The sequence below is a fragment of the Bos indicus genome, chromosome 25 (genome assembly GCF_029378745.1).
Source record: "Bos indicus isolate NIAB-ARS_2022 breed Sahiwal x Tharparkar chromosome 25, NIAB-ARS_B.indTharparkar_mat_pri_1.0, whole genome shotgun sequence".
NCBI classification, from domain to species: Eukaryota; Metazoa; Chordata; class Mammalia; order Artiodactyla; family Bovidae; genus Bos; species Bos indicus.
In genome coordinates this window covers 14,287,926-14,303,318 of record NC_091784.1, presented here as the reverse complement: position 1 = coordinate 14,303,318, position 15,393 = coordinate 14,287,926, and positions in this window count along the sequence as shown.

Genomic DNA, 15,393 nt, shown 5'->3' with positions numbered 1-15,393 from the left:
GGCCCTCAACATTAGGAGTGCAGAGTCTTAGCCACTGGACCATGAGGAAAGTCCCCTGCCTGAGTTTTATTAAGGCCACCAAGAGTCACAGGTCCCTGTGGGCCTGTTGTTGTTTAGTTGCTCAGTTGTGTCCAACTCTTTGCGACCCCATGGACTGCAGCACGCTAGGCTTCCCTGTCCTTCACCATCTCCCAGAGTTTGCTCAAATTCAGTGATGTTACCCGACCATCTCATTCTCTGTTGTCCCCTTCTCTTCTTGCCTTCAATCTTTCCCAGCATCAGGATCTTCTCTAATGAGTTGGCTCTTCGCATCAGGTGGCCAAAGTATTGAAACTTCAGCATCAGTCCTTTCAATGAATACTTAGGATTGACTGCTTTGATTTCCTACCTGTCCAAGGGACTCTCAAGAGTCTTCTCCAACACCACAGTTCAAAAGTATCACTTCTTCAGCACTCAGCCTTCTTTATGGTCCAGCTCTCACATCCATACATGACTATTGGAAATACCATAGCTTTGACTATACAGACCTTTGTAGGTGAAGTGATGTCTCTGCTTTTAAATACACACTGTCTAGGTTGGCCATAGCTTTTCTTCCAAGGAGCAAGCATCTTTTAATTTCATGGCTGCAGTCACCATCTGCACTGATCTTAGAGCCCAAGAAATTAAAGTCTGACACTGTTTTCATTGTTTCCCCATCTATTTGCCCTAAAATAATGGGACCGGATGCCATGATCTTAGTTTTTTGAGTTCTAAGCCAGCTTTTTCACTCTCCTCTTTCACCCTCATCAAGAGGCTCTTTAGTTCCTATTTGCTCTCTGCCATGAGGGTGGTGTCAACTGCATATATGAAGTTATTGATGTTTCTCCCAGCAATCTTGATTCCAGCTTGTGCTTCATCCAGCCCAGCATTTCTCGTGATGTACTCTGCATATAAGTTAAATAAGTAGGATGATAATATACAGCCTTAACGTACTCCTTTCCCCATTTTGAACCAGTCTTTTGTAGGCCTGTAGCCTTGTGTTTCTTTATGAAATGGGGAAACATGAGGGCAATCTACTCACTCAGGTCCTGTAGCCCCACCACCCTGACCTGTCTGGCACATTTGTGGTTCAGTTGCTAAGCTTTGCGATCCCATGGGCTGCACACCAGGCTTCCCTGTCCTTCACTATCTCCCAGCATTTGCTCAAATTCATGTCCATTTTGAGTCAGTGATGCCATCCAACCATCTCATCCCCTGTTGCCCCTTTCTCCTGCCCTCAATCTTTGCCAGCATCAGGGTCTTTTCCAATGAGTTGGCTCTTTGTATCGGATGGCCAAAATATTGGAACTTCAGCATCAGTCCTTCCAATGAATATTCAGGGTTGATTTGCTTTAAGATTGACTGATTTCATCTCCTTGCTGTCCAAGGGACTCAGCACCATGGTTTGAAAGCCTCGATTCTTTTGGCGCTCAGCCTTTTTTATGGTCCAACTCTCATGTGGTAGGGCAAAATAAAGATTTGTTAGAAAATGAATAAGAGAAGGAAGGAAAAGTACTGAAAGAGAGGTAGTGAACCTGGAATGTCAAATTTGCTAGGAGGTGGGTAACTTCAGGCCCTGGGTGGACAGAAAGACGAAGTGCCATTGGTGAGACCAAGGGATGCGTGGTTCCTGTTGGGCCGGGAACAAGATCTTCTCCTGCTAAGGGGATCATGACCCCAGTCCTCAAGAGGCTGGTTAAGAGAGGCTTTGTAATGAAAAGAAAAGGTAGAATTATTTGTTTTCATACCTTATTCAAGACTCCACATTGTTTTGCATTGAACAGCCTCAGCCGCATGCAACAAATTCTGATAAATTCTCTTTTCATTTTTATTCTATTACAAGTATTTTCTATTTCCTTGTTATGGCTTCTTAGGTACACCCATCATTTAAAAGTAGACATTTAATTTCCAAATACATGGGATTTTTAAAGTAAAAAAATAAAAAGAGAAGGTAGAAATCAGGCTCTGACTTGGGACAAATCCTTAGTCTTCTTGAATCTGTTTCCTCATTGTCGGCAGTGGGGATATTAAAAGTATTACATTGCATGATTTTCATGAAGTGCTTGTCTGGGTCTGGCAGATACTAAGTGCTCAATAAATTGTAGCAATTATCATTAGCTCTTCAATAGGGGTATTGAAGCAGCCATGGCTGGGATGTAGGAATAGATTTACGAGTGCAAGGGCTTTTCCTTTAAGATGTGATTGGTGTCCCTGCCATCAGCTTCATCCGCGGTCGCCTCTCAGCCCAATGAAGCCAAAGTGGAAGCAGCTCCAGGGTCTGGGTGGGTGGGCCAGCTCTACCCACCTAGACCTGCTCACCCAGAAAGTGTCACCCAGAGTTGGCTTCTTGGAATTTCAACATGGGTGGCCAAATTGTGTCACAAAACTGGAACAATGCTCCACGTCCACCCCAGGTGGAAATGAAAGCATTGACCAACGTCTCCTTTGTAGAATTCTTCTCTGGAACTCACATGACCGTGGACCCAGTACCATCTCTCAGACCAGTAGTGATTTGAAAATAAATGCTGTTGAATTTGGAGTTTTTTTGATGTGAGGTTGCAAATGGCAGCTCACAGGCCAAGCAGGGCCCACAGATGTGTTTCATTTGGCCTACAGAGTCTTTGAGATGCTAATAATAAATTCGATTTGGTGGCCAACATTTTTAAATCAGGAAATTTCATATTTAAAAATCCAGATTTCTAGCTGCTTAAAAAAAAAAACAAACAACTGATGAGCAGAAGATCTGGCAGTTATGGGCCTGACTTCCTGCAAGGGCCACAGTTGGTTGGAGCAGAATAGTGGATAAAAAAGTGTTAGTCCGGAAAGGCCAGCAGCTATAACTAACATCCCCAAGCTTTCAGTGGCTTACCACAATATCAGTTCATTTCTTGCTCATATTGTTACCAAGTCCAAGCTCATACTGCTCGCCAGCAGGCCAATAAATGGAGAGATGAGTTGTTGGGGTAAGAAATAGAGACTTCATTCAGAAAGTCAGTAGACCAAGAAGATGGTGGACTTGTGTCCCAAAGAATCATCTTGCCTGAGTTAGAGTTCCGGCTTCTTTTATACTAAAAGGGGAGGGAGTAAAGTCAAAGGTTTCCTGGTTCCCATCAGCCTCCAGAGGAGATGAGTTAATTTCTTCCTTCCTGTAGTCATTCATAGGCGGGACTGTATGTTTCCTGTGAGCTAAACAAAGGTATTTTAGCTTAATGCTCATTACTTGAGAAACAGGGTTTCCAGAGAAGGGCTATTATGTATAATTTAAGCTTGTAGGCAATATCCCCTTAGGAATTAATTTGTAATAGATTATAAATTCCTTATTACAGTATCACACCAGGAAGTAGGGGTTGGGGGTGTTTTTTAGGCACCCAAGTGTCTCCCACTTTGTGGCTCTGTCTTTAAGGACTTCATTCTTCCTTCGTTGAGCTGGAGGATCAGGAAGGAGGCTATAGGAAAGCAGACCAGGTTTTGACTGCATCAACTGGGAAGTGTCCCACATTGGTAGGAACCAGTCATGAGGCCCAACAGGGACCCAACAGAGCTATGAAATGTGGTGCCTGGCTTGGGACAAGGGGGAAGAGGAGGACACAGAGGCTTATGAGCAGCAGCATCCCCGTTGCAAGCGGCTGCCCTTTCTCCCCTTAGTCATGGGAGTTCTATTCTTCCCATTGTCCTTCTCTGCCTCTCCCCAGCTCAGTCACTGGGCCCAAGGGAAACTGTCATTGGTTGGAGAAGAGTCATGTGCTACAATCCCAACCAATGAGACAAGATGAATTTGGATACAGTGCCTGGAACATCAGGAGCCATATGGGGACCCGCCTTGGGGGCTGAAACCAACACAGGGATGGCAGAAAAGAGAGCCAGAAGGAACCTGTGTGTCTGGTGGCCTGATATGTTACTGTTCAGTTGCCAAGTCATGTCCAACTCTTCAAAACCCCTGTCCCCCACCATCTCTGGGAATTTGCCCAAGTTCATGTCTGTTGCATCAGTGATGCCACCCAACCATCTCATCCTCCGTCACCCCCTTCTCCTTCTGCCTTCAGTCTTTCTTAGCATCAGGGCCTTTTCCAGTGAGTAGGCTGTTTGCATCAGGTGGCCAAAGTATTAGAGCTTCAGCATCAGTCCCTCCAATGAGTATTCAGGGTTGATTTCCTTTAAGATTGACTGGTTTGATCTCCTTGCTGTCCAAGGGACTCTCAAGAGTCTTCTCCAGCTCTATAGTTTGAAAGCATCAGTTCTTCAGTGGCCTGATGGAGCTGCTCAAATAACTAATCCAGAAACATACCCTACTTCTAGATTTCCTGAGAAATGCATAATAAATTATCTTACTGTTTAAGCTAGCTTGAGCCAAGAAATTCCTGTTCCTTATAGAATAAAGTATCCAAACTGATCCACTTAGGTCACCTGCCTGGCTATATATGTTTTCGAGTTTTGACCTCTTGACCTAAAATGCTTTCTTTTTCCAGTTGGAGCTGAGGTCAGTTTGGCCAGCTGACCTTCACATGACCTGAAGTGTTTTACCACTAACGGATGCAATGTGCAATTTTCAGCGCTTTCTGGGACAACTTGGGCTCATCCAGGGTCTGGATCTCTACCTGCTTCTTGGGGATACAGCAATCCTTGGGGGACACTGACCGCAAGATGAGCAGATATGGATCTGAACCCTCGCTCTGCCAGTTTTTAGCTGGGTGAACTTAGACAAGCCCGTGAACCTCTCTCAGCTTCCGTTTCTGGTTGCTATGATCATTGATGGAAGATTCGGTGACTTGTCATGTAAAGGTCCTTCTCCCAGGCTCAGCATCCAGAGAGTTCACAGTAGATGTTGGCTGGTGGTGGGGTCGATATACTCTGAGAGTCTCCGAAGGATCAGATGGCTCGTTGCCAGCTATTGGCTTATTGTCCTACTACCCTCCCTGGGGTCTAGTGGTTAGGATTCAGCGCTTTCACTGGTGCAGCCCAGGTTCGATTCCCCGTTAGGGACCAGGTTACTCTTTTGAGTATTCCCTGTTGACTCAGATAGAGTCCACCTGCCAATTCAGGAGACTCAGATTCGATTCCTGTGTTAGGAAGAACCCCTGGAGAAGGAAATGACAACTCACTCCAGTATTTTGAAGATTCCCGGAGAACATCAAGACAGAGTAGAGCCTGGCAAGCTACAGTCCATGGGGTCTCACAGAGTTGGACATAACTGAGCAACTAACACTCACTCCATTGGCTTATTGGAGAGACCTAGCTCTAACACCCGGAAAAGGCGATGGCACCCCACTCCAGTACTCTTGCCTGGAAAATCCCATGGATGGAGGAGCCTGGTAGGTTGCAGTCCATGGGGTTGCTAAGAGTCAGACATGACTGAGCGACTTCCCTTTCACTTTTCACTTTCATGCATTGGAGAAGGAAATGGCAACCCACTCCAGTGTTCTTGCCTGGAGAATCCCAGGGATGGCGGAACCTGGTGGGCTGCCGTCTATGGGGTCACACAGAGTCAGACACGCCTGAAGTGACTTAGCAGCAGCAGCAGCTCTAACACCCCCTGCTGGCTCAAGTGGTAAAGAATCTGCCTACAATCCGGGAGACCTGGGTTCCATCCTTGGGTTGGGAAGATCCCCTGGAGGAGGGCACGGCAACCCACTCCAATATTCTGGCCTGGAGAATCCCATGGACAGAGGAGCCTGGTGGGCTACAGTCCATGGAATTTCACAGAGTTGGACAGGACTGGGTGACTAAGTACACCCCACTAATGTACAAGGCCTATATGGTAGAACTAGGTTGATTTTAGATCCTGCATGGAGGAGGCTCTGAATAACCATTCCCTTTTCACTTTTCCTATACCTCTTCTGATCTTGTGAAGAAGAAAGTCTTAGTTGGGTTTTTCTCTGTGTTTAATACCCCACTCCAGTACTCTAGCCTGGAAACTCCCATGGATGGAGGAGCCTGGTAGGCTGCAGTCCATGGAGTCGCAAAGAGTCAGACACAACTGAGCGACTTCACTTTCACTTTTCATTTTCATGCATTGGAGAAGGAAATGGCAACCCACTCCAGTGTTCTTGCCTGGAGAATCCCAGGGACGGGGGAGCCTGGTGGGCTGCCGTCTATGGGGTCACACAGAGTTGGACATGACTGAAGTGACTTAGCAGCAGCAGCAACCCTTATTAAGCCCTCTGTTAAGGAAGGGAGCCCAAGCTTCTGGCTTAGAACATTTCATTGGTAGCAGCGTTGATATGCAATGTACCAACACCATTTTGCTTTCATCGCATTTTAAAGTAATTATCATCTATTTGTGGCAAATGGTGCTCTTTTTCCATCTGTGTAACTGAGATAACATGTTTCTTTTGAAATAAAAATCATCCAAGTTATCAAGGTGAGTAAAGTGAAAGGAAAATATTAGCGGAACACCATGTGGGAGGCACAGGATACGGTGGAAATCAAGATGATGGGGTGTGAAAGACTTGAGCTTGGGCCCTCATCAGTTGGGCCCCCAACTTGATTCCACCCTGTGGATCCACGATTGTATACTCTTCCACTTCCCTTGGTGGACACTTAGCTCTTCCCAACAATGTTGCTCTGAGCAACCTGGTGAATGTGAATGAGAATTTCTGCATGGTTTGCATCTCAGAATAGGATTCCTGGGTCTTGCCTACGTGAGGTTTTCAGAAATATGGTGCCCTTTCACCTGGCATGTCCTCTCAAAACTGTGGAGCCTGGGGTTCCAGCAGGAGCAGGGCCTTTCTGGGTAGTCAGAAGCTGGCAGTCATTCCTAACAGGAGTGACGAGAGCTGTGGCTTGTCCCCAAGCCTCTTAACAGAGCCCCTGAGATGACATTCAAACTGGCTTCCTTGGCAAGGAAGGAAGTGGGGAGATCCCAGCATCCTGGTTTGCCCAGGATTGAGAGGTTTCCGGGGATAAAGCTGGGATAGTCCCAGGCGAACAGGGATGGGCGGGGAGTGTCCTTGGCTGTCCTGGGCTGCGGATTTGGGAGGAACAGAGTTGCTGGGTCACATCCATGAGAGTGGTCAGCCTTGTGAAAAGGAAGTATTCTTTTTTTAAATAGCCACAGCCTCTCCCCCAAAGACTCAGAAAAATTCTGTCTTAGCCTTGGGAACAAGGTTTCTCGGTAGGTCTGTCAGGATAACAGGTGAGGGGACAGGTCAAAAGGAACCTGGACAGGTCGGAGATACACCCGCGAGAGACAGTCTGAGGAAGATAACTCATGGTGTGGCGGGCTGGCTGGCTGGTGCTTGGGACAGTCTGGGGAGAGGCCAGGGGCTGCTTCCCACTGAGGTGGGTGGACAGTGGAGAAGCCGCCAGGCGGTGTACTCGGTGGAGTGCTTGCCACGCCCAGCCCCTCTGGTACCTTCTGGGAGCCCACAGTGGACACTGAAATAGCTGGTCAGAGAATTCCCCTGGCGGTCCAGTACTTAAGACTCCATGATTCCACTGCAGGGGGTCTGGGTTTGATCCCTGATCCAGGAACTAAGATCCCGCATGCCAAGTAGTGCAGCCAATAAAGCTGGGCAGTTCCTTTTCAATATTGGATTGCTATTGCCTGGAAATGCCACATTCTGCAAAGATCAGAATAAGCCTGAGCCAGGGCGGGCTGGTTCCAGGGGAGATCTCAGAAACTGCCCAGAGATGAGCCACTCCTATACCTGCCCAGGCTGTTCCAGCCTGGCACCCAACACCAGTGCATCCCCCAGGCCCCAGGGAGAGGGCCTCCTCTCTCTTCCTCTCAGTCATCCCATCTGTGAAGTGGAGATAGTATTTCCCTCACCATCTCTGTGCCAGGCTCTGTGCTAGATGAGATGTGGGTTAGACCGCAGTGGACCCACTTTTTGTTTTTTTAAGTATGAGCTATTTCAGGCCAATCGAAAAGGAGGGGAAATAAGTTAACAAACGCCCATGTGCCTACCACCCAGCTGAATTAATACATAAATCCAGATTCAGCTAAGACCCTTGTGTGACCTTTTTCCATTTCGGTCCATCTTCTGACACCCCCATGGATAACACTGTTCTGAATCTAGACTTCGTCACTCTTGAGCCTGTTTCTATGCTTCTACTACCTCCATAGCCAGAAACAACAAAAAGGGCATTCTTTGCACAATGTTGATTCTGTATGATGGTATCATGGTGAACCATTTTTCTATGTCTGCCTTTTTTGCCCCTTTCTGTGAGTTTTACCCACATCTTATGATGGAAGTATAGTTTATGTGTTTGAACCATTGAACTTGATTCCACCCTGTGGATCCACCATTGCATACTCTTCCACTTCCCTTGAGGGACACAGCTCTTCCCAACAACGCTGCTCTGAGCAACCTGGTGAATGTGAATGAGAATTTCTGCATGGTTTGCATCTCAGAGTAGGATTCCTGGGTCTTGCCTACATGAGGTTTTCAGAAATATGGTGGCCTTTCACCTGGCACATCCTCTCAGGTTCTTCTCTGTCTGCACTGGTCCCTGTTGTCTTGTCCCCAAACCGTTTCATGTGTTCGCATGATCTATCTGGCTCCTGTGGACATCTGGGCTTTCAACTTCTAGGTTCTTAGGAGATATTTGGCATTGTGAGCTGGTAACTGTAGCATCCTGTGATAAGTGCTATCAAAGTGATACACCCAAGGTGCTGGTGGTAGATGTAGGAGACAGCAACTAACTCCAACTAAGAGGCTGAGGAATGAGTCCCAATCATAGTGACGTTAGTAATAGTTCAGGACTTCCCTGGTGGTTCAATGGCCAAGATTCTGAGCTCCCAATGGAGGAGGCCTGGATTCCCTGGTCAGGGACCTAGATACCATATGCTGCAACTAAAAGTCCCCCATGCCACAAATATGACCTGGTGCAGCCAAATAAATAGGTTAAAAAAAGTTAGTAATAGTTAGGCAAGGTTTTGAGGAATGAGTAGGAGTTTTCCAAGATGGGGGTGAAGGAAGAGCATTATAGGCTGAAGGAACAGCATATACACAGAGGACTAAACATCATCAGAGGACTGAACTGAAGGACTGACAGGCTGGTGGGGCAAGAGCAAGGGTGGCAGAAGGGACACCTGGGCCCAGAATGCCATGCTAAGGAGGGAGGGAGGGAGGATTTATCTTGGTGGCAGTGGTGGGCTCCTTGTGAAGGACCAAAAGATGTAAGTGACATGTTCACTGCTATGTCTGAGAGAGGTCAGGGGACCGTGGGAAGAGATGAAGGAAGAGCGAGCCTGAAAGGGGACCAGTTAGGAGTCTCCTGCAAGAGTCCGGAGGCCAGACAGCAAAGGAGAAAGGGGACAGTGAAGCCAGAGCAACACAGATTTGAAGAGAGGTTAAGGCAGTGACTAATGAGATGGTCAGGTGAGGAGGAGGGGTCAGGCAAGGGTTAGGGTAGGCAGAATAATGATCTCCCAAATATTGTCCACATCCTAATCCCTAGAACCTCTGGCTATGTCCTGTTTTGTGGCAAAGGGGATTTCAAAGATGCGATTAAGCCTTTCAACTCTGAAATCCATTAAGTGATTAGCCTGGATTATCCAAGTGGGCCCAATCTAAATCCATGAGCTTTTTTTCTTTTTTTTAAATCTTTATTAAATTTGTTACAATATTGCTTCTGTTTTACATTTTGGTTTTTTGGCCACAAGGCATGTGAGATCTTAGCTTCCTGACCAGGGAGCGAACCTTCACCTTCTGCATTGGAAGGCAAAATTTTAACCACTGGACTGCCAGGGAAGTCCCAAAATCCATGAGCTCTTAAAAGCAGAGAACTTTCTTTGGCTTGCATGAGAAAGAGGCAGAAAGGGAAGTCAGTGAGATTTGAAATAGGAGAAGGATTTGACCCAGATGTGGGGACCCCAAGTGCAGCCACTATGGTGAGACTTGTAGAGCCAAGGAAACAGAGGATTCAGTCCTATATGTGCAAGAAACTGGATTTGGCCAACAACCTGGATAAGCCTCCTTGGAGTAGCTCATCTGGTCAGACAGGCTTTCCTGGTGGCTTAGACAGTAAAAAAAAATCTGCCTTCAGTGCAGGAGACTCAGGTTCCATCTCTGGATCAGGAAGACCCCTTGGAGAAGGAAATGGCACCCCACTCCAGTATTCTTGTCTGGAGAATTCTGTGGACTGAGGAGCCTGGGGGTCTACAGTCCATGGGATCACAAAGAGTCAGACATGACTGAGCGACTAACACTTTGCTTTTGCTTGATTTTGAAAGACCCCCGAGCAGAGGAACCAGCCGAGTCAACCTGGACTCTGACCTACAGAAAGTGTGCTCTTTTAAGCCACTAAGGATGTAGGAACTTGGTACACCAGCAGGAGAAAACAGACACAAGGATAAATCCCAGGTTTCTGGCTGGGCTACTGGGTACATGTCATCGTGAACCACGTGGGAACTCAGACAATCAGATTTTGGTATTCCCTGTCAAACGTTTCCTGCATAATAGTATTACCACTAACGTAGCAGCTGACAACAGCACATGTGCGTTATCTCCCAGATTCGGGGGTCAGAGAATAGGCATGGCACAGCTGCATTCTCTGCAAGGCAACAATCCAGGTGTTGGCTGGGGCTGAGTTCTCAATGCCCAGCCAGGGTCCTTGTCAGTTCAATGTAAGTAAGTACCACAGACTGGGTGGCGTAAACAACAAACATTTATTTCTCACAATTCTGGAGTGTAGGGAAGTCCAAGATCAAGGTATTAGAAGATTCAGTGTCTGGTGAGGGCTCTCGTCCCAGTGTACAGATGGCTGCCTTCTTGCTGAGTCCTCACAGAGCCCAGAGAGAGCTTTTTTTTGAATTAAAAAAATTTTTTTAACACCAAAAACATTTTGTAGTGGGGTGTAGCAAATTCACAATGTTGTGATAGTTTCAGATGAACAACAAAGGGACTCAGCCATACACAAAAATGTATCCATTCTCCCGCAAACTGCACTCCCATCAGGCTGGCACACGACATGGAGCAGAGTTCCGTGAGTAGGTCCTTGTTGGTTATTCATTTTATAAATGGCCGTGCGAACAGGACCATCCCAAAGCCCCTAATTGCCTCTTCTCCCCACTACACACCCCTCACCCCCACCCCAGCAGCCATAACTTTGTTTTCTAAGTCTGTGAGTCTCTTTCTGTTTTGTAAGTAAGTTCATTTGTATTGTTTCATTTTTAGATCCCACATAGAAGGGATGTCATATGAAATTTCTCCTTCTCTGACTGACTTCACTCCGTATCAGATAGAGCGCCTGGTAAGACGTTGATTCTACCATGAGGGTCCCACCCTCGTGACCTAATCGACCCCCAGTCACCTCCCAAAGGCCTCACTTCCAAACACCATCACACAAGGGGTTAGGGCTTCAGTGCGTGAATTTTGGGGGGCTGCAAACATTCAGGCCACAGCACCCAGCGGGGGACTTGCTTCCACATTCATGTGGCTGTTGATGAACTCACATCCTTGCAGCCTGTTGGACTAAGGGCCTCCGTGTTTTCCTGGTTTTGGCGAGAAGGCTTCGGTTTCTTGTCATTTGGGGCTCCCTCCCACGGCCGCCTGTTTCCCCACAACAGCGAGAGAGTCTTCTAGCAAGATGGGTGTTGCCATCTAATGTGACAACAGAGATGTGACATTGTGACACCTCTACTGTAGCCTGTGGGCTGTTGTGGCCCCACTCACATTTCAGAGGAAGGGATTAACACAAGGGTGTTGATCCTAAAAGGAAGGGTAATGGATTTCTTAGAGTCCATTCGCCAGCACGTCTCAAAGGGACGTGTGGACTTTGTTATTGGGGCCTGTTTCGAGAATTATTACAGATATGTATTTTTTTATCCAGCAGGGCCTTGGGTTCAGGGATTCTTTTTAATCCCCCCAGTAAGTACAGATCAGCGCAGCTCACCTGTGTTGGAAGGGCAGGGCAGGGGCCGAAGGGAACACAGCCTCGGGAAAAGCGTGTCGTGCGCCAGCCTGGTGATTCGCTAAGCAAAACTCAAGTGGATGTGACATAAACAACGTCTGTTGCTTCCAGAGGCCTGCCACAATATTTTCTTTTAAGTGCTACTCATGCCTGAAATACACGTCTGGTTTTGAAACGCGGTTCTCGGCTCCTGCTCGGCTACAAACCACTCACTCCCTTATTAAGCGTCCCATTTTTTATTCTTTAATGTAGGTTTTCTCAGCGCATGATGTCAGCCCAGATGGGAGACGTGCCAGGGCAGTGGAGGGGAGGCTCCCCTCGGAGGGGCTCAGAGCGGAGGATGAGAGAACCATGGCGCTGGACGCTCGTTGTCTCCTGCATGCGGCGCCAGCTCTGTGTTAGCGCCTGCGCTCCCCAGAGCCTGCCATCTCTAGCTTCTTTACATTTTCTCTTGTTTCTGTTGAGACTAGTGAATCCAAAGCAACACAGTTTTTCTTTCCAATGCCACGATATGACGGGGAAAATATTAGTTATTTTTCCTGCAATTCCCTTCCGCCTCTTGCCCCACAAATTCATTGTCAATTTACAATGTTATGTTAGTTTCTACTGCATGACAAAATAAACCAGCCATACCTATACAAATATCCTCTCCCTTTAGGATGTTTATTGCAAGATATTGAGTATAGCTCCCTGTGCTATTCAGTAGGTCCTTGTTCTTTACCTACTGTATATGCAGTAGTTATGCTGACTTATTTTGTACAAATGACATTGAGCCTTCTGCCTGGGGTGTGGACATCCTTCACATTCAAAAAACAGTATACACTGCACTACTTGTATTGGTCAGTTGCTTATTTATTTATGGCATCTTGCTGTTTAGTCACTCAGTCATGACCGACTCTTTGCCACCCCATGGACAGCAGCACGCCAGGCCTCCCTGCCCATCACCAACTCCCGGAGCTTGCTTAAACTCATGTCCATTGAGTCGGTGATGCCATTCAACCCTCTCATCCTCTGTCTCCCCCTTCTCCTCCTGCCTTCAATCTTTCCCAGCATCAGGGTCTTTTCCAATGAGTTGGCTCTTCGGTAGCCAAAAGGATTGGAGCTTCAGCCTCAGCATCAGTCCCTCCAGTGAATATTCAGGACTGATTTCCTTTAGGATTGATTGGTTTACATATGTTTAAAAAGTTTTTTATTGAAGTATAGTTAATGTTGTGTTTGTTTCAAGTGTACAGCAAAGTGATTCAGATACATGTGTGTGTGTACATATACATACACACACCTCAGTCAGTTCAGTTCAGTCTCTCAGTCGTGTCTGACTCTTTGCAACCCCATGGACTGCAGCACACCAGGCTTCACTGTCCATCACCAACTCCTGGAGCTTGCTCAAACTCATGTCCATCAAGTTGGTGATGCCATCTAACCAACATATATATATTCTTATTTAAGATTCTTTTCCATTATGATTTATTATAAGATATATTTTTAAATTATTAATTTTTAAATGTTTATTAATTTATATGGCTGTTTTGGGTCTTTGTTGTAGCATGTGGGATCTTCATTGCATTGTGTGGCTCTTTTGCTGTGGCACACGGACTCTCTCGTTGTAGTGCAGACCCAGAGTGCATGGGCTCAGTGGTTGTGGCTTGCAAGCTTAGTTGCTCCTCAGTATGTGGGATCTTAGTTCCCTGACCAGGGGTTGAACCCTGTACCCTGCATTGCAAGGCAGATATCTAACCACTGGACCACCAGGGAAGTTCCTCTTAATTTTTATTGGACTACAGTTGATTTGCAATGTTGTGTTCCTTTCTGAAAGTGAAAGTGAAATGGAAAGTCCCTCAGTCTTGTCCGACTCTTCACAACCCCATGGACTGCATAGCAAAATGGATCAGCCATACCTATTCACGTATCCCCAAACTTTAGGAGGTTTATTGCAAGATATTGAGTAGAGTTCCCTGTGCTCTACAGTAGGCCTTTGGTGTTTACCTGTTGTTTATATAGTAGTTATAGTTATTTATTTTTTCAAAAAAACAGGATGTTACTTACAGTTACACAAGATGAATGACCGCAGTGTTGTACATCAACTGTACTTTAATTAAAAAAATTTTTTAAAGAAAAAATGAATAACTTCTAGATATATTTTGTACAACAGAGTGCCTATAGTTAACAGTACTATAAAGTGTATTTACAAATTTGTTAGGAGGGTAGATCTCACATTCAATGTTCTTATCACATACAAAAAAAAAAAAAAAGCAAAGGGATACAGGAAACTTGAAGATGATGGATGCGTCTGTTACCTTGATTATGGGGCTATGTCCCAGCGGTATGCAAATGTCCAAATGCATCAAGTTGGATATATAAAATATGCACCATTTCAGTTATAACCTCAGTAAAACTGTAAGACAAAAGCCCCAAACCAGATTACCAACTTTCCTCAATTAGCTGTATCTCATTATCGCTTCTTCAAACCAATAAATCAGTCATTTCTTTTTAAAAATTATTTGTTCCTTCCCCGTTAAAATTTTTTTATTACTTACTATTATTTTTGACTGTGCTGGGTCTTTGTTGCTGTGTGTGGTTTTCTCTAGTTGCGATGAGCAGGGGCTACTCTTTAGTTGCGGTGCATAAACTTCTCATGGCTTCTCCTGTTGTGGAGCATGGGCTCTAGGCATGGAGACTCAGTAATTGCTGCTCGCTGGCTCATAGAGCACAGACTCAGTAGTTGTGGCACAGGCTCAGTTGTGGGCTTATTTACTCTGAGGCATGTGGGATCTTCCCTGAGCAGAGATAGCACCTATGTCCCCTGCTTTGGCAGGCAGATTCCTAACCACTGGACCACCAGTCATTTCTTTTAATGTCTGCCCATGATGCTTCCCAGGTGGCTCAATGGTAAAGAATCTGCCTGCCAATGCAGGAGATGCAGGAGACTTGTGTCTGATCCTTGGCTGGGGAAGGTCCCCTAGAGAAAGAAATGGCAACCCACTCCAGTATTCTTGCTGGGGAAATCTCATGAACAGAGAAGCCTGGTGGGCTGCAGTCCACGGGGTTGCAAAGAGTCAAACATGACTTAGTGACTAAAACAACATTATGCCATGAGGCAGATGGCTCACCATTTACTAAACCGTTCTGTCTGGTGAATATTTATGATGTTGTCACCAGAAGAATTGCATGAGAGGGGAAGCCACTGAAAGTGTAGCACTCCAATGTTATGGAGAAATCGAGGCACAGAGAGGTTATGTGCTAGCCTGTGTCTCCCATTGGTTCTTGGAGATGTGGGGGAGGGGATCCGTCTAGTGCTGCTCTTGCTTCTTGCTGCCACGTGGTGTCGCTGTTGAAGATTGCTCCTGTGCAGCCTCTGTTGACAAACAGCCCTCCCTTGCTAACACTAGGATTCTGGCTCCCTCTTTGGCGTCAAAAGTCCTATTGAACCTTTTTCTGCCATTGACTATCATGAGCTATCCTTATAGGTCTCTCTAACTTTAGAAAATGGGAAAGTGGGTTATTGTTGTTCAGTCGTGTCCA